The sequence below is a fragment of the Mustelus asterias genome, unplaced genomic scaffold (genome assembly GCF_964213995.1).
Source record: "Mustelus asterias unplaced genomic scaffold, sMusAst1.hap1.1 HAP1_SCAFFOLD_327, whole genome shotgun sequence".
Lineage (NCBI taxonomy): Eukaryota > Metazoa > Chordata > Chondrichthyes > Carcharhiniformes > Triakidae > Mustelus > Mustelus asterias.
Genome location: NW_027590289.1, coordinates 337,832 through 358,015, shown reverse-complemented (window position 1 = coordinate 358,015; position 20,184 = coordinate 337,832). Strand labels below are relative to the sequence as shown.

Here is a 20,184-nt window from a genome sequence, read left to right as displayed (position 1 = left end):
TGCGTGAAGAACCTACCTCTGATATCCTTCCTATATCTCCCACCATGAACCCTATAGTTATGCCCCCTTGTAATAGCTCCATCCACCCGAGGAAATAGTCTTTGAACGTTCACTCGATCTATCCCCTTCATCATTTTATAAACCTCTATTAAGTCTCCCCTCAATCTCCTCCGCTCCAGAGAGAACAGCCCCAGCTCCCTCAACCTTTCCTCATAAGACCGACACTCCAAACCAGGCAGCATCCTGGTAAATCTCCTCTGCACTCTTTCCAGCGCTTCCACATCCTTCTTATAGTGAGGTGACCAGAACTGCACGCAATATTCCAAATGCGGTCTCACCAAGGTCCTGTACAGTTGCAGCATAACCCCACGGCTCTTAAACTCCAACCCCCTGTTAATAAAAGCTAACACACTATATGCCTTCTTCACAGCTCTATCCACTTGAGTGGCAACCTTTAGAGATCTGTGGATATGGACCCCAAGATCTCTCTGTTCCTCCACAGTCTTCAGAACCCTACCTTTGACCCTGTAATCCACATTTAAATTAGTCCTACCAAAATGAATCACCTCACATTTATCAGGGTTAAACTCCATTTGCCATTTTTCAGCCCAGCTTTGCATCCTATCTATGTCTCTTTGCAGCCTACAACAGCCCTCCACCTCATCCACTACTCCACCAATCTTGGTGTCATCAGCAAATTTACTGATCCAACCTTCAGGCTCCTCCTCTAAGTCATTAATAAAAATCACAAAGAGCAGAGGACCAAGCACCGATCCCTGCGGCACTCCGCTAGCAACCTGCCTCCAGTCCGAAAATTTTCCATCCACCACCACCCTCTGTCTTCGATCAGATAGCCAGTTACCTATCCAATCGGCCAACTTTCCCTCTATCCCACACCTCCTTACTTTCATCATAAGCCGACCATGGGGGACCTTATCAAACGCCTTACTAAAATCCATGTATATGACATCAACCGCCCTACCTTCATCAACACACCTAGTTACCTCCTCAAAAAATTCTATCAAATTTGTGAGGCACGATTTGCCCTTCACAAATCCGTGCTGACTATCCCGGATTAATCCGCATCTTTCTAAATGGTCGTAAATCCCATCCCTAAGGACCTTTTCCATCAATTTACCAACCACCGAAGTCAGACTAACCGGTCTATAATTACCAGGGTCATTTCTATTCCCTTTCTTAAACAGAGGAACAACATTCGCCACTCTCCAGTCCTCTGGCACCATCCCCGTGGACAGCGAGGACCCAAAGATCAAAGCCAAAGGCTCTGCAATCTCATCCCTCGCCTCCCAAAGAATCCTAGGATACATTTCATCAGGCCCAGGGGACTTATCGACCTTCAGTTTATTCAAAACTGCCAATACATCCTCCCTCCGAACATCTATTTCCTCCAGCCTATTAGCCTGTAACACCTTCTCTTCCTGAAAAACATGGCCCCTCTCCTTGGTGAACACTGAAGAAAAGTATTCATTCATCACCTCGCCTATCTCTACTGATTCCATACACAAGTTCCCACCACTGTCCTTGACCGGCCCTAACCTCACCCTGGTCATTCTTTTATTCCTCACATAAGAGTAAAAAGCCTTGGGGTTTTCCTTGATCCGACCCGCCAAGGACTTCTCATGTCCCCTCCTAGCTCTCCTCAGCCCCTTTTTCAGCTCATTCCTTGCTAACTTGTAACCCTCAATCGAGCCATCTGAACCTTGTTTCCTCATCCCTACATAAGCTTCCCTCTTCCTTTTCACAAGACATTCCACCTCTTTTGTGAACGACGGTTCCCTCACTCGGCCATTTCCTCCCTGCCTGACAGGGACATACCTATCAAGGACACCCAGTATTTGTTCCTTGAAAAAGTTCCACTTTTCATCAGTGCCTTTCCCTGACAGTTTCTGTTCCCATCTTATGCCCCCTAATTCTTGCCTAATCGCATCATAATTACCTCTCCCCCAATTGTAAGCCTTGCCCTGCCGTCCGGCCCTATCCCTCTCCATTGCAATAACAAAAGACACCGAATTGTGGTCACTATCTCCAAAGTTCTCTCCCACAACCAAATCAGTGCTTGGAAGTTTAAAATTCGAAGTACACACAGAGTCCAAGCTGAAACATTTGTATCAAAAAGTCAAGCAGTTGTCTTGACAAGACAACCTGTTTTAAAATTTAGCCCAATCAATTTAAAGCAGGCACTCAGCGACCAGGAACCTATAAGATTTGAATTTGATGGTGTCGACAACATCAAACCAATCCTTTTATAGGAAAATTGATAGGTTATCACAGGTATAAAAGAGCGTGGGGGAAAAGAGGAGAGCAACTGAAGAACTGCCACCTCTCAAGCCTTGAGAGGGAGAGCAGCTCTCAACTTAAGAGAACGCACTATCTAACTCGCCGAAGGTACCAATTCAGAAAGAATTACAGACAGAGGAATCAACAGAGGAACTCCAAAAGTTTCAGAAAGCCACAAACCTGGTTGTATTTTTGAGAGTGTCTGAATTCCATTATTATATATATTTTTTGGCTAATGAATGGACATTCATAATCTCATGGGATCCAGGATGAGGTATCTAAATGGATACAAAATTGACTGGATGACAGAAGACAGAGTGTGGTTGTAGAGGGTTGTTTTTCAAACTGGAAGCCTGTGATCAGCGGTGTGCCTCAGGGATCAGTGCTGGGTCCACTGTTATTTGTCATTTATATTAATGATTTGGATGAGAATATAGGGGGCATGGTTAGTAAGTTTGCAGATGACACCAAGATTGGTGGCATTGTGGACAGTGAGGAAGGTTATCTGGGATTGCAACAGGATCTTGATCAATTGGGCCAGTGGGCTGACGAATGGCAGATGGAGTTTAAGTTAGATAAATGCGAGGTGATGCATTTTGGTAGATTGAACCAGGGCAGGACTTACTCAGTTAATGATAGGGCATTGGGGAGAGTTACAGAACAAAGAGATCTCGGGGTACATGTTCATAGCTCCTTGAAAGTGGAGTCACAGGTGGACAGAGTGGTGAAGAAGGCATTCAGCATGCTTGGTTTCATCGGTCAGAACATTGAATACAGGAGTTGGGACATCTTGTTGAAGTTGTACAAGACATTGGTAAGGCCACACTTGGAATATTGTGTACAGTTCTGGTCATCCTGTTATAGAAAGGATATTATTAAACTAGAAAGAGTGCAGAAAAGATTTACTCGGATGCTACCAGGACTTGATGGTTTGAGTTATAAGGAGAGGTTGGATAGACTGGGACCTTTTTCTCTGGAGCGTAGGAGGCTGAGGGGTGATCTTATAGGGGTCTATAAAATAATGAGGGGCACAGATCAGCTAGATAGTCAATATCTTTTCCCAAAGGTAGGGGAGTCGAAAACTAGAGGGCATAGGTTGAAGGTGAGAGGAGAGAGATACAAAAGTGTCCAGAGGGGCAATTTTTTCACACAGAGGATGGTGAGTGTCTGGAACAAGCTGCCAGAGGTAGTAGTAGAGGTGGCTACAATTTTGTCTTTTAAAAAGTATTTAGATAGTTACATGGGTACGATGGGTATAGAGTGAGATGGGCCAAATGTGGGAAATTGGGATTAGTTTAGGAGTTTTAAAAAAAGGGCGGCATGGACAAATTGGGCCGAAGGGCCTGTTTCCATGCTGTAAACCTCTATGACTCTATGATTCTATATTGTATTTATTTGGACAGCATTCCAATGGAATCTTATTTTATTCAGTATGTTACTTACTTAGTTAAATCTCCCTGTTCGTTCAATAAATCAATTGTTAAGGGTTCATTTTAAAGTGAGTGTCAGATATTTTTGTTAGTTACCCACTAAAAGTTACTGACGAACAGTTAACAACGTCCCACACACTTTTACCAGATTACGAGGCAAGGTATTCTTCCTTGGGGATTTTGGTGTTACATCTCGAAAGGGGAACAACCTCCGCATCACAACAGTACACTGCTGTCTATCTGTTATTCTGTGCACGTGTGTGCGTGTGTGCGTGTGTATTACTCTCTGGCTGTTACTTATGTGCATGTATGTGAATTTCCCTCTGCCTGTTACTCTGTGTGTGTGCTAATCTCCTCCTGTTACTGTATTTGTGTGTATTACTCTCTGCTTGTTGCGGTGTGTGTTAATCTCTGTCTCTTACTGTGTGTGAATGTATATTATTCTCTGCCCGTTACTGTGTGCGTGTATTACTCTCTGACTGTTACTGTAAATGTGTATTACTCGCTCCCTGTTACTATGTGTGTGTGTATTACTCACTGCCTGTTCTGTGTGAGTGTTACTCTCTGCCTGTATCACAGTTTGTGTGTGTGTAATACTCTCTGCAGTGTGTGTGTAATACACACACAGTTATAGGCAGAGAGTAATACACACACACATAGTAACAGACAGAGATTAATAAACACACAGTAACAGGCAGTGAGTAGAACACACACACACATAGTAACAGGCGGAGAGTAATACACACACACACTGTAACAGGCAGAGAGTAATACACACACACATTAACAGGCACAGAGTAATAGACACATACACAGTAACAGACAGAGAGTGAAACACACACACACAGTAACAGGCAAAGAGTAATACCCGCACACGGTAACAGGGAGAGCATAAAATACACACACACAGGAAGAGGCAGAGAGTAAAACACACACACCCAATGTAACAGGCAGAGTGTAATACACACACAGTATCAGGCCGTGAGTAGTACACACACAGACACACACACACACACAGTAACCAGCAGAGATTAATGCACAAATACAGTAACAGGCAGAGAATAATAGACACACACAGTAACATACAGAAAGTGAAACACACACACAGTAACATGCAGAGTGTAATACACACACAGTATCAGCCATGAGTAGTACACACACACACACGCACGCACGCACGCACGCACGCACGCACACACACACACACACACACACACACACACAGTAACCAGTAGAGATTAATGCACAAACACAGTAACAGGCAGAGAATAAAAGACACACACACAGTAACAGGCAGAGAGTGAAACACAAACACAGTAATAAGCAGTGAGTAATACACACACACACACAGTACCACGCAGAGAATAATACACACACAGTAGCAGGCATAGAGTAATACACACACATAGTAACAGGCAGAGAGTAATAAACTAAAACACAATAACAGGCAGAGACTAATACACATACACACAATAAGAGACAGGTATTAATACACACACACAGTAACCGGCAGTGACTAATACACATGCACAGTAACAGGCAGAGGGTAATACACACACACGCACATTAACAGGCAGAGATTAATATACACACACAGTAACAGGCAGAGAGTAATACACACACTCGCCCATGAACAGACGGAGAGTAATACACACACACATAGTGACAAGCAGAGAGTAATGCACACACACAGGCACAAAGAGACACACACACACACAGTAACAGGCAGAGAGTAATGTACACACTCACACAGTAGTAGGCAGAGGGCAATATACACAGTACGAGACAGAGAGTAACACACACACACAGTAACAGGCAGAGAGTAATAAACACACAGCAACAGGCAGAGAGTAATAAACACACAGTAACAAGCAGAGAGTGAAACACACTCTGCAGAGAATAAGGGGGAGCTATACAATAAATGGCAGAGCCATCAAGAGTATAGACACACAGAGGGACCTGGGTGTACAAGTCCACAGATCCTTAAAAGGTGGCAGCACAGGTGGAGAGGGTGGTGAAGAAGGCATATGGCATGCTTGCCTTTATTGGACGGGGCATAGAATATAAAAGTTGGCTTATGATATTGCAGCTGTATAGAATGATGGTTAGGCCACATTTGGAATACTGCGTCCAGTTCTGGTCGCCACACTACCAGAAGGACGTGGAGGCTTTGGAGAGGGTACAGAGAAGGTTTACCAGGATGTTGCCTGGCATGGAGGGTCTCAGCTATGAGGAGAGATTGGGTAAACTGGGGTTGTTCTCACTGGAAAGACGAAGGATGAGGGGCGACCTAATATAAAATTATGAAGGGTATAGATAGGGTGAACAGTGGGAAGCTTTTTCCCAGGTCGGAGGTGATGAACACAAGGGGTCACAGGTTCAAGGTGAGGGGGGCAAGGTTCAACACAGATGTCAGGGGAACGTATTTTACACAGAGGGTGGTGGGGGCCTGGAATGCGCTGCCAAGCAAGGTGATTGAAGCGGACACGCTGGGATCATTTAAGACTTATCTAGATAGCCACATGAACAGACTGGGAATAGAGGGATACAAACAAATGGTCTAGTTGGGCACATGAGCGGAGTTTTTATTTTCCACAGTAACATTCTCTGCGATGCTTTATCAAATGCTTTCTGGACATTCAAGTACAGCAATGGTTCTCCTTTATCCACGACATATGTTACTCCTGGCTCTTCAATTACAAGGGGGCACAGGTTCAAGGTGAGGGGGGTAAGTTTAAGGGAGATGTGCAGGGGAGGTTTATCATGCTGAAAGTGTTGGGTGACTGGAACGCACTCCCAGAGGAGGTGGTGGAAGCAACATCAGCAACATTTAAGAGGAATCTGGGTGGGTACATGAATATGGAGGGAATAGAGAGATACGGACCGAGTGAGGGCAGAAGGTTATTTTTCAGTTTAGTTCAGTCATCATGATCGACACAGGCTTGGAGGGCCGAAGGGCCTGTTCCTATGCCATGATTTTCATAGTACAACTTAATGTAATCGGGAACAAAGAACAAAGTGCCCAGATTTAATCTCCTCGATTATCAATTCTATCATCTTCCCCATGACAGACATCACGCCTATAGTTTCCAGTTTTCTGTCTCGCTCATTTCTTGAATAAACAAATTATATTTTCTACTTTCCAGTCTGATGGAACCTTACCAGAATCCAGTGCAGTTTGGAAAATTAACACCAATGCATCACCAATTAGCCAGCTCTTTTAAGACTCTAAGTTTGTCAGCTGCAGCTCCATCAAAGAACAGTACAGCACAGGAAACAGGCCCTTCGGCCCTCCAAGCCTGTGCCGCTCCTTGGTCCAACTAGACCAATCGTTTGTATCCCTCCATTCCCAGGCTGCTCATGTGACTATCCAGGTAAGTCTTAAACGATGTCAGCGTGCCTGCCTCCACCACCCTACTTGGCAGCGCATTCCAGGCCCCCACCTCCCTCTGTGTAAAAAACGTCCCTCTGATGTCTGAGTTATACTTCGCCCCTCTCAGCTTGAGCCCGTGACCCCTCGTGATCGTCACCTCCGACCTGGGAAAAAGCTTCCCACTGTTCACCCTATCTATACCCTTCATAATCTTGTATACCTCTATTAGATCTCCCCTCATTCTCCGTCTTTCCAAGGAGAACAACCCCAGTCTACCCAATCTCTCCTCATAGCTAAGACCCTCCATACCAGGCAACATCCTGGTAAACCTTCTCTGCACTCTCTCCAATGCCTCCACGTCCTTCTGGTAGTGCGGCGACCAGAACTGGATGCAGTACTCCAAATGCGGCCTAACCAGCGTTCTATACAGCTGCATCATCAGACTCCAGCTTTTATACTCTATACCCCGTCCTATAAAGGCAAGCATACCATATGCCTTCTTCACCACCTTCTCCACCTGTGTTGCCACCTTCAAGGATTTGTGGACTTGCACACCTAGGTCCCTCTGTGTTTCTATACTCCTGATGACTCTGCCATTTATTGTATAACTCCTCCCTACATTATTTCTTCCAAAATGCATCACTTCGCATTTATCCGGATTAAATTCCATCTGCCACCTCTCCGCCCAATTTTCCAGCCTATCTATATCCTGCTGTATTGCCCGACAATGCTCTTCGCTATCCGCAATTCCAGCCATCTTCGTGTCATCCGCAAACTTGCTGATTACACCAGTTACACCTTCTTCCAAATCATTTATATATATCACAAATAGCAGAGGTCAGTTTGCTCATTACAGTTTCCCTCGTGATTGGAATTTCACCAAGCTTCTCTCTACCTTCCACTTCCTGATTCACATCTAATATTGAAACATTCACTTGTTTTTTTTGCCAGTTTGCAGGCAGAGTAAAATCACCCATGATTCTGCAGTTCCTTTGTCACAAGTACTCAATATTTCTTCATGTATACATTGCACGACATTGTGGTTACTGTGTACACATTGCCCAACATTCAAGTTACTGTGTATACATTGCCCGACATCGTAGTTACTGTGTATACATTGCCCGACATTGTGGTTACTGTGTATACATTGCCCGACATTGTAGTTACTGTGTATACATTGCCCGACATTGTGGTTACTGTGTATACATTGCCCGACATTGTAGTTACTGTGTATACATTGCCCGACATTGTGGTTACTGTGTACATATTGCCCAACATTGTAGTTACTGTGTATACATTGCCCAACATTACAGTCACTGTGTACATATTGCCCGGCATTGTAGGTACTGTGTACACATTGTAGTTACTGTGCATACATTGCCCAGTAAGAAGTCTCACAACACCAGGTTAAAGTCCAACAGGTTTATTTGGTAGCAAATACCATAAGCTTTCGGAGCACAGATCCTTCGTCAGATGGAGTGGATACTCCATCTAACGAAGGAGCTGTGCTACGAAAGCTTATGGTATTTGCTACCAAATAAACCTGTTGGACTTTAACCTGGCGTTGTGAGACTTCTTACTGTGCTTACTCCAGTCCAACGCCGGCATCTCCACATCATGACTATACACTGCCCAACATTGTAGTTACTGTGTATACATTGTCCAACATTGCAGTTAGTGTGTATACATTGCCCGACATTGTGGTTACAGTGTATACGTTGCCCGACATTGAGGTTACTGTGTATACATTGCCCGACACTGTGGTTACTGTGTATACATTGCCCAACATTGAGGTTACTGTGTATACATTGCCCGACATTGCTGTTAGTGTGTATACATTGCCCGACATTGTAGTTACTGTGTATACATTGCCCGACATTGTAGTTACTGTGTATACATTGCCCGACATTGTAGTTACTGTGTATACATTGCCCGACATTGTGGTTACTGTGTATATATTGCCCGACATTGCTGCTATTGTGTATACAGAGCCCGACATTGTAGTTACTGTGTATACCTTGCCCGACATTGCAGTTACTGTGTGTACATTGTAGTTACTGTGTATACCTTGCCCGACATTGCAGTTACTGTGTGTACATTGTAGTTACTGTGTATATCTTGCCCGACATTGTAGTTACTGTGTGTACATTTTAGTTACTGTGTATACATAGAACATAGAACATAGAACATTACAGCGCAGAACAGGCCCTTCGGCCCACGATGTTGCACCGACCAGTTAAAAAAAAACTGTGACCCTCCAACCTAAACCAATTTCTTTTCGTCCATGAACCTATCTACGGATCTCTTAAACGCCCCCAAACTAGGCGCATTTACTACTGATGCTGGCAGGGCATTCCAATCCCTCACCACCCTCTGGGTAAAGAACCTACCCCTGACATCGGTTCTATAACTACCCCCCCAATACATTGCCCAACATTGTGGTTACTGTGTATATATTGCCCGGCATTGTAGTTACTGTGTATACATTGCCCGACATTGTGGTTACTGTGTATACATTGCCCGACATTGTAGTTACTGTGTATACATTGCCCGACATTGTGGTTACTGTGTATACATTGCCCGACATTGTGGTTACTGTGTATATATTGCCCGACATTGCTGCTATTGTGTATACAGAGCCCGACATTGTAGTTACTGTGTATACCTTGCCCGACATTGCAGTTACAGTGTGTACATTGTAGTTACTGTGTATATCTTGCCCGACATTGTAGTTACTGTGTGTACATTTTAGTTACTGTGTATACATTGCCCGACATTGTGGTTACTGTGTATATATTGCCCGGCATTGCAGTTACTGTGTATACATTGCCCAACATTGTCGTTACTGTGTACATATTGCCCTGCATTGTAGGTACTGTGTATACATTGTAGTTGCTGTGTATACATTGCCCGACATTGTAGTTGCTGTGTATACATTGCCCGACATTGTGGTTACTGTGTATACATTGCCCGACATTGTGGTTACTGTGTATACATTGTAGTTGGTATGGAGGGGCTTAGTTATGAGGAGAGATTGGGTAAACTGGGGTTGTTCTCCCTGGAAAGACGGAGGATGAGGGGAGACTTAATGGAGGTGTATAAAATTATGAAAGGCATAGATAGGGTGAACGGTGGGAAGCTTTTCCCCAGGTCGGTGGTGACGTTCACGAGGGGTCATAGGTTCAAGGTGAAGGGGGGGAGGTTTAACACAGATATCAGACGGACATATTTTTCACAGAGGGTGGTGGGGGCCTGGAATGCGCTGTCAGGTAAGGAGGTGGAGGCGGACACACTGGGAACGTTTAAGACTTATCTAGACAGCCATATGAACGGAGTGGGAATGGAGGGATACAAAAGAATGGACTAGTTTGGACCAGGAAGCGGCGCAGGCTTGGAGGGCCGAAGGGCCTGTTCCTGTGCTGTATTGTTGTTTGTTCTTTGTTCTAGTTGCTGTGTATACATTGTGGTTACTGTGTATACATTGTAGTTACTGTGTATACATTGCCTGACATTGTAGTTCATGTGTATACATTATCCGACACTGTGGTTACGGTGTATACATTGTAGTTAATGTGTACACCTTGCCCAACAGTGTAGTTACTGTGTATAGATTGTAGTTATTGTGTATACCTTGAACGACATGGTCGTTATTGTGTATACATTGTAGTTACTGTGTATACATTGCCCGACCTTGTGGTCACTGTGTATAGATTGTAGACACTGTGTATACATTGCCTGACATTGTAGTTACTGTGTATACATTGTAGTTACGGTGTATACATTGCCCGACATTGTGGTTACTGTGTATACATTGCCCGACATTGTGGTTACTGTGTATACATTGTAGTTACTGTGTATACATTGCCCGACATTGTGGTTACTGTGTATACATTGCCCGACACAGTGGTTACTGTGTATACATTGCCCGACATTGTGGTTACTGTGTATACATTGTAGTTACTGTGTATGCATTGCCCGACATTGTGGTTACTGTGTATATATTGCCCGACATTGCTGTTATTGTGTATACAGAGCCCGACATTGTAGTTACTGTGTATACCTTGCCCGACATTGCAGTTACTGTGTGTACATTGTAGTTACTGTGTATATCTTGCCCGACATTGTAGTTACTGTGTGTACATTTTAGTTACTGTGTATACATTGCCCGACATTGTGGTTACTGTGTATATATTGCCCGGCATTGCGGTTACTGTGTATACATTGCCCAACATTGTCGTTACTGTGTATACATTGCCCGACATTGTAGTTACTGTGTATATCTTGCCCGACATTGTAGTTACTGTGTGTACATTTTAGTTACTGTGTATACCTTGCCCGACATTGTAGTTAATGTGTGTACATTTTAGTTACTGTGTATACATTGCCCGACATTGTGGTTACTGTGTATACATTGTAGTTAATGTGTACACCTTGCCCGACAGTGTAGTTACTGTGTATAGATTGTAGTTATTGTGTATACCTTGAACGACATGGTCGTTATTGTGTATACATTGTAGTTGCTGTGTATACATTGCCCGACATTGTGGTTACTGTGTATAGATTGTAGTCACTGTGTATACATTGCCTGACATTGTAGTTACTGTGTATACATTGCCCGACATTGTGGTTACTGTGTATATGTTGTAGTTACTGTGTATACCTTGCCCGACATTGTAGTTACTGTATATACATTGTAGTTACTGTGTATACATTGCCCGACATTGTGGTTACTGTGTATATGTTGTAGTTACTGTGTATACCTCGCCCGACATTGTAGTTAGTGTGTATACTTTGTAGTTACTGTGTATACCTTGCCCGACATTGTGGTCACTATGTATACCCTGCCCGACATTGTGGTTACTGTGTGTACATTGCCCAACATTGTGGTTACTGTGTATACATTGCCCGACATTGCAGTTAATGTCTATACATTGTAGTTACTGTGTAGTCATTGTAGGTTCTGTGTGTACATTGTAGTTACTGTGTATACATTGCCCAACATTGTAATTTCTGTGTATAAATTGTGTTTACTGTGTATACATTACCCGACATTTTGGTTACTGTGTATACATTGTAGTTACTGTATATATCTTGCCCGACATAATGGTTACTGTGTACACATTGCCAGACATTGCTGTTAGTGTGTACACATTGCCTGACATTGTAGTTACTGTGTATACCTTGCCCGACATTGTAGTTACTGTGTGTACGTTGTAGTTTCTGTGTATACGTTGCCCGACATTGTGGTTACTGTGTATACATTGCCCGACATTGTAGTTACAGTGTATACATTGCCCGACATTTTAGGTACTGTGTATACATTGCCCGACATTGTGGTTACTGTGTATACGTTGCCCAACATTGTGGTTACTGTGTATACATTGCCCATCATTATAGTCACTGTGTACATATTGCCCGGCATTGTAGGTACTGTGCATACATTGTAGTTGCTGTGTACACATTGTCCGACATTGTAGTTACCGTGTATACTTTTCCCGACATTGTGGTTACTGTGTATACATTGCCCAAAATTGTGGTTACTGTGTATACATTGCCCGACATTTTGGTTCCTGTGTATACCTTGCCCGACATTGTGGTTACTGTGTATACATTGCCCGACATTGTGGTTACTGTGTATACATTGCCCGACATTGCAGTTAATGTCTATACATTGTAGTTACTGTGTAGTCATTGTAGGTTCTGTGTATACATTGTAGTTACTGTGTATACATTGCCTGCCATTGTAGTTTCTGTGTATACATTGTAGTTACTGTGTATACATTGCCCGACATTGCAGTTAGTGTGTTTGCATTGTAGTTACTGTGTGTACATTCTAGTTTCTGTGTGTACATTGTAGTTACTGTGTATACATTGCCCGACATTGTAATTTCTGTGTATAAATTGTGTTTACTGTGTATACATTGCCCGACATTTTGGTTACTGTGTATACATTGTAGTTACTGTGTATATCTTGCCCGACATAATGGTTACTGTGTACACATTGCCAGACATTGCTGTTAGTGTGTACACATTGCCCGACATTGTAGTTACTGTGTATACCTTGCCCGACAATGTAGTTACTGTGTATACATTGCCCGACATTGTGGTTACTGTGTATACATTGCCCGACATTGTGGTTACTGTGTATACTTTGCCCGACGTTGTGGTTACTGTGTATACATTGCCCATCATTATAGTCACTGTGTACATATTGCCCGGCATTGTAGGTACTGTGTATACTTTTCCCGACATTGTGGTTACTGTGTATACATTGCCCGACATTGTAGTTACTGTGTATACATTGCCCGACGTTGTGGTTACTGTGTATACATTGCCCGACATTGTGGTTACTGTGTATACATTGCCCGACGTTGTGGTTACTGTGTATACATTGCCCATCATTATAGTCACTGTGTACATATTGCCCGGCATTGTAGGTACTGTGTATACTTTTCCCGACATTGTGGTTACTGTGTATACATTGCCCGACATTGTAGTTTCTGCGTATACATTGTAGTTACTGTGTATACATTGTAGTTACTGTGTATACATTGCCCGACATTGTAGTTTCTGTGTATACATTGTAGTTACTGTGTATACATTGCCCGACATTGTGGTTACTGTGTATACCTTGCCCGACATAGTGGTTACTGTGTATACATTGCTCAACATTGTAGTTACTGTGTATACATTGCTCGACATTGTAGTTGCTGTGTATACATTGCCTGACATTGTAGTTACTGTGTATACATCGCCCGACATGATAGTCACTGTGTACATATTGCCCGGCATTGTAGGTACTGTGTATACATTGTAGGTTCTGTGGATACATTGTAGTCACTGTGTATACATTGCCCGACATTGTGGTTACTGTGTATACGTTGCCCAACATTGTGGTTACTGTGTATACATTGCCCATCATTATAGTCACTGTGTACATATTGCCCGGCATTGTAGGTACTGTGCATATATTGTAGTTACTGTGTACACATTGTCCGACATTGTAGTTACCGTGTATACTTTTCCCGACATTGTGGTTACTGTGTATACATTGCCCGACATTGTGACTACTGTGTATACATTGCCCGACATTGTAGTTTCTGTGTATACATTGTAGTTACTGTGTATACATTGCCCGACATTGTAGTTTCTGTGTATACATTGTAGTTACTGTGTATACATTGCCCGACATTGTGGTTACTGTGTATACATTGCCCGACATTGTAGTTTCTGTGTATACATTGTAGTTACTGTGTATACATTGCCCGGCATTGTAGTTACTGTGTATACATTACCCGACATTGTAGTTACTGTGTATACATCGCCCGACATTGTAGTTTCTGTGTATACATTGTAGTTACTGTGTATACATTGCCCGACATTGTGGTTACTGTGTATTGATTGTAGTCACTGTGTATACATTGCCTGACATTGTAGTTACTGTGTATACATTGCCCGACATTGTGGTTACTGTGTATACATTGCAGTTAGTGTGTATACATTGCCCGACATTGTAGTTACTGTGTATACATTACCCAACATTGTAGTTACTGTGTATACATCGCCCGACATGATAGTCACTGTGTACATATTGCCCGGCATTGTAGTTGCTGTGCATACATTGCCCGACATTGTAGTTACTGTGTATACCTTGCCCGACATTGTAGTTACTGTGTATAGATTGTAGTTATTGTGTATACCTTGCCCGAAATGTTCATTACTGTGTATACATTGTAGTTACTGTGTATACATTACCTGACATTGTGGTCACTGTGTATATATTGCCCGGCATTGTAGTTACTGTGTATACATTGTAGTTGCTGTGTATACATTGCCCGGCATTGTAGTTCCTGTGTATACATTGCCCGACATTGTGGTCACTGTGTATATATTGCCCTGCATTGTAGTTACTGTGTCTCCATTGCCCGACATTGTAGTTGCTGTGTGTACATTGCCCGACATTGTAGTTGCTGTGTGTACATTGCCCGACATTTTGGTTACTGTGTATACCTTGCCCGACATTGTGGTTACTGTGTATACATTGCCCGACATTGTGGTTACTGTGTATACATTGCCCGACATTGCAGTTAATGTCTATACATTGTAGTTACTGTGTAGTCATTGTAGGTTCTGTGTATACATTGTAGTTACTGTGTATACATTGCCTGCCATTGTAGTTTCTGTGTATACATTGTAGTTACTGTGTATACATTGCCCGACATTGCAGTTAGTGTGTTTGCATTGTAGTTACTGTGTGTACATTCTAGTTTCTGTGTGTACATTGTAGTTACTGTGTATACATTGCCCGACATTGTAATTTCTGTGTATAAATTGTGTTTACTGTGTATACATTGCCCGACATTTTGGTTACTGTGTATACATTGTAGTTACTGTGTATATCTTGCCCGACATAATGGTTACTGTGTACACATTGCCAGACATTGCTGTTAGTGTGTACACATTGCCCGACATTGTAGTTACTGTGTATACCTTGCCCGACAATGTAGTTACTGTGTATACATTGCCCGACATTGTGGTTACTGTGTATACATTGCCCGACATTGTGGTTACTGTGTATACATTGCCCGACGTTGTGGTTACTGTGTATACATTGCCCATCATTATAGTCACTGTGTACATATTGCCCGGCATTGTAGGTACTGTGTATACTTTTCCCGACATTGTGGTTACTGTGTATACATTGCCCGACATTGTAGTTACTGTGTATACATTGCCCGACGTTGTGGTTACTGTGTATACATTGCCCGACATTGTGGTTACTGTGTATACATTGCCCGACGTTGTGGTTACTGTGTATACATTGCCCATCATTATAGTCACTGTGTACATATTGCCCGGCATTGTAGGTACTGTGTATACATTGCCCGACATTGTAGTTTCTGCGTATACATTGTAGTTACTGTGTATACATTGTAGTTACTGTGTATACATTGCCCGACATTGTAGTTTCTGTGTATACATTGTAGTTACTGTGTATACATTGCCCGACATTGTGGTTACTGTGTATACCTTGCCCGACATAGTGGTTACTGTGTATACATTGCCCGACATTGTAGTTAGTGTGCATACATTGCCCGACATTGCAGTCACTGTGTATACATTGCCTGACATTGTAGTTACTGTGTATACATCGCCCAACATGATAGTCACTGTGTACATATTGCCCGGCATTGTAGTTACTGTGTATACATTACCCGACATTGTAGTTACTGTGTATACATCGCCCGACATGATAGTCACTGTGTACATATTGCCCGGCATTGTAGTTACTGTGTATACATTGCCTGACATTGTAGTTACTGTGTATACATTGTAGTTACTGTGTATACATTGCCGGACATTGTGGTTACTGTGTATACATTGTAGTTACTGTTTATACCTTGCCCGACACAGTGGTTACTGTGTGTACATTGCCCGATATTGCTGTTAGTGTGTGTACATTGCAAGACATTGTGGTTACTGTGTATACCTTGCCCGACAAAGTGGTTACTGTGTATACATTGCCCGACATTGTAGTTACTGTGTGTACATTGTTGTTACTGTGTATACCTTGCCCGACATAGTGGTTACTGTGTGTACATTGCCCGATATTGCTGTTAGTGTGTGTACATTGCAAGACATTGTGGTTACAGTGTATACCTTCCCCGACATAGTGGTTACTGTGTTTATTTTGCCCGACATTGCTGTTAGTGTGTATACATTGCCCGACATTGTAGATACTGTGTGTACATTGTTGTTACTGTGTATACCTTGCCCGACATTGTAGTTACAGTGTATAGATTATAGTTATTGTGTATACCTTGCCCGACATGTTCATTACTGTGTATACATTGTAGTTAGTGTGTATATATTACCTGACATTGTGGTCACTGTGTATACCTTGCCCGGCATTGTAGTTACTGTGTATACATTGTAGTTGCTGTGTATACATTGCCCGACATTTTGGTTCCTGTGTATACCTTGCCTGACATTGTGGTTACTGTGTATACATTGCCCGACATTGTGGTTACAGTGTATACCTTGCCCGACATTGTGGTTACTGTGTATACATTGCCCGACATTGCTGTTAGTGTGTATATATTGCCCGACATTGTAGTTACTGTGTGTACATTGTAGTTACTGTGTATACCTTGCCCGACATAGTGGTTACCGTGTGTACATTGCCCAACATTGATGTTAGTGTGTATACATTGCAAGACATTGTAGTTACTGTGTAACCTTGCCCGACATTGTAGTTACTGTGTATACATTGCCCAACATTGTAGTTACTGTGTATACATTGCCCGGCATTGTGGTTACTGTGTATACATTGCCCAGCATTGTAGTTACTGTGAAGACATTGCCCAACATTGTAGTTACTGTGTATACATTGCCCGGCATTGTGGTTACTGTGTATACATTGCCCAACATTGTAGTTACTGTGTATACATTGCCCGCCATTGTGGTTACTGTGTATACATTGTCGTTACTGTGTATACATTGTCGTTACTGTGTATACATTGCCTGGCATTGTAGTTACTGAGTATAGATTGTAGTTATTGTGTATACCTTGCCCGACATGGTCATTACTGTGTATACATTGTAGTTACTGTGTATACATTGTAGTTACTGTGTATACCTTGTCCGACATTGTAGTTACTGTGTATACATTGTAGTTACTTTGTATACCTTGCCCGACATTGTGGTTACTGTGTATACATTGCCCGACATTGTGGTTACTATGTGTACATTGCCCGACATTGTGGTTGCTGTGTATACATTGCCCGACATTGTGGTTACTCTGTATACATTGCCCGACATTGTGGTTACTCTGTATACATTGTAGCTACTGTGTATACATAGTAGTTTCTGTGTATACATTGTAGTTACTTTGTATACCTTGCCCGACATAGTGGTTACTGCGTATACATTGCCTGACATTGTGGTTACTGTGTATACCTTGCCCGACATTGTGGTTACTGTGTATACATTGCCTGACGTTGTGGTTACTGTGTATACATTGCCCGACATTGTAGTTACAGTGTATAGATTGTAGTTATTGTGTATACCTTGCCCGACATTGTGGTTACTGTGTATATATTGCCCGACATTGTGATTACTGCGTATACAGTGCCCGACATTGTTGTTACTGCGTGTACATTGCCCGACATTGTGGTTACTGTGTATACGTTGCCCAAAATTGTGGTTACTGTGTATACATTGCACGACATTTTGCTTACTGTGTATACATTGCCCGACATTGTGCTTACTGTGTATACATTGCCCGACATTTTGGTTACTGTGTATACATTGCCGGACATTTTGGTTACTGTGTCTACATTGCAGGACATTGTGGTTACAGTCTATACATTGTAGTTACTGTGTATACCTTGCCCGACATTGTGGTTACTGTGTATACATTGCCCGACATTGTGGTTACAGTCTATACATTGTGGTTACTGTGTATACCTTGCCCGACATTGTGGTTACTGTGTATACATTGCCCGACATTGTGGTTACTGTGTATACATTGCCCGACATTGTGGTTACTGCGTATACATTGCCCAACATTGCAGTTAGTGTGTATACATTGCCCGACATTGTAGTTACTGAGTATACATTGTAGTTACTGTGTATACCTTGCCCGACACTGTAGTTACTGTGTACATATTGCCCGGCATTCTAGTTACTGTGTATACATTGCCCAACATTGTAGTCACTGTGTACATATTGCCCGGCATTGTGGTTACTGTGTATACATTGCCCGACATTGTGGTTACTGTGTATACATTGCCCGACATTGCAGTTAGTGTGTATACATTGCCTGACATGGTAGTTACTGAGTATACATTGTAGTTACTGTGTATACCTTGCCCGACATTGTAGTTACTGTGTATACCTTGCCCGACACTGTAGTTACTGTGTACATATTGCCCGGCATTCTAGTTACTGTGTATACATTGCCCAACATTGTAGTCACTGTGGACATATTGCCCGGCATTGTGGTTAGTGTGTATACATTGCCTGACATTGTAGTTACTGAGTATACATTGTAGTTACTGTGTATACCTTGCCCGACATTGTAGTTACTGTGTACATAGTGCCCGGCATTGTAGTTACTGTGTATACATTGCCCAACATGGGCAAACAGGGCAAACTGGGAGGGAGGCCATGGAACGTTTACAGATTAAAGGGGAGGAGGTGCTCGCTGTCTTGAGGCAAATCAGAGTGGATAAATCCCCAGGACCGGACAGGTTATTCCCACGGACCTTGAGGGAAGCTAGTGTTGAACTTGCAGGGACCCTGGCAGACATATTTAAAATGTCAGTATTCACGGGGGAGGTGCCGGATGATTGGAGGGTGGCTCATTTTGTTCCGTTGTTTAAAAAAGGTTCCAAAAGAAATCCGGGAAATTATCGGCCAGTAAGTTTGACGTCGGTGGTGGGCAAGTTATTGGAAGGTGTGATAAGAGATAGGATCTACAAATATTTGGATAGACAGGGACTTATTAGGGAGAGTCAACATGGCTTTGTGCGTGGTAGGTCATGCTTGACCGATCTATTAGAGTTTTTCGAGGAGGTTACCAGGAAAGTGGATGAAGGGAAGGCGGTGGATGTTGTCTACCTGGATTTCAGCAAGGCCTTTGACAAGGTCCCTCATGGGAGGTTAGTTAGGAAGGTTCAGTCGCTAGGTATACATGGGGTGGTAGTAAATTGGATTAGACACTGGCTCAATGGAAGAAGCCAGAGAGTGGTTGTGGAGGATTGCTTCTCTGAGTGGAGGCCTGTGACTAGTGGTGTGCCGCAGGGATCGGTGTTGGGTCCATTGTTGTTTGTCATCTATATCAATGATCTGGATGATAATGTGGTAAATTGGATCAGCAAGTTTGCTGATGATACAAAGATTGGAGGTGTAGTGGACAGTGAGGAAGGTTTTCAAAGCTTGCAGAGGGATTTGGACCAACTAGAAAAATGGGCTGAAAAATGGCAAATGGAATTTAACGCAGACAAGTGTGAGATATTGCACTTTGGAAGGACAAACCAAAGATGAACGTACAGGGTAAATGGTAGGACTCTGAAGAGT

The 20,184-nt window shown here is 42.8% G+C and overlaps 1 protein-coding gene across 1 annotated transcript in view; it reads left to right on the top strand.

The window, feature by feature from the left end:
- The window catches only part of LOC144486379 (granulocyte colony-stimulating factor receptor-like), a 274,469-nt gene that overhangs the window by 37,396 nt on the left and 216,889 nt on the right, over positions 1–20,184 (top strand). The window lies entirely within an intron of this gene.